Source organism: Sminthopsis crassicaudata, chromosome 2, assembly GCF_048593235.1.
Source record: "Sminthopsis crassicaudata isolate SCR6 chromosome 2, ASM4859323v1, whole genome shotgun sequence".
Classification (NCBI taxonomy): Eukaryota; Metazoa; Chordata; class Mammalia; order Dasyuromorphia; family Dasyuridae; genus Sminthopsis; species Sminthopsis crassicaudata.
In genome coordinates this window covers 478762568-478763347 of record NC_133618.1, presented here as the reverse complement: position 1 = coordinate 478763347, position 780 = coordinate 478762568, and the positions used below count along the sequence as shown (strand labels likewise).

Below are 780 nucleotides of genomic sequence, written 5' to 3'. Positions count from 1 at the left end.
GAACTCATAAGAGAGCTCATGATATATGGCTTTCATTTTCATAGTAAAGTAGGAGATGACCTTGGACAAATCACTTGAACTCTGACTACCTGTCTCTACATTTGTAAAATGGGGATATTAATAGCACCTGCCTCGCAGGGTTATTGTGACAATAAAATGAGATAATATTTGCAAAACTTAAAGTGCTATATAAATGCTAGATAGTTGTCATCATACATCATACATCTATTATGAGGATTACATGGGGATGAGAATAACACTGGTGGCTTGAAAAGAGATCAAAATGGTGTTCGTTTCAGCAGCAATGTACTAAAAAATTGGAATTATACAGACAAGGTTAGTATGACCCTTGAGCAAGGATGACACAAATTCACAAAGAGAAGAGATCAAAATGTCTAAAAGGCAATCAGAAAAGAATAAAAGAAATGCTGAGTGTCAGTGAGAGCCCAGTTGAGATGAGGTGAGATGAATTTTTAGTGGACTCAGTCAGCACAGTTGTTTGACTTCCTTTAGCAAGATTGGGGAATGAAGATGGTGGAAATGAAGAGGACTAGAAAAGTGTCAAGAGTGGAAGGCAAAAGAGCAAGAGATTCAAGGCTGATCTGGCTAACTACAGGGTCCAAAGTGGGAATCCATAAAAGTAAAGGCAGAGCATGGATAATAGACTAGGAAAAAAGGTGGAAAAGGAAGGATAGGGGGACTAGAGTGCATGGAGGATGAAGAATAAGTTTTAGGAATACTAGAACTGATCCTTTATGGAGCAGAGTGAGAGAGAGAAAT

General features: G+C 38.2%; 1 non-coding gene across 1 annotated transcript; it reads left to right on the top strand.

Moving 5' to 3' along the window:
- Window positions 1–292: 292 nt before the first annotated feature.
- On the top strand, window positions 293–395 carry LOC141559182 (U6 spliceosomal RNA). Its single transcript, XR_012487263.1, has one exon. It is a non-coding gene; the product is annotated as a U6 spliceosomal RNA (small nuclear RNA).
- Window positions 396–780: the final 385 nt, after the last annotated feature.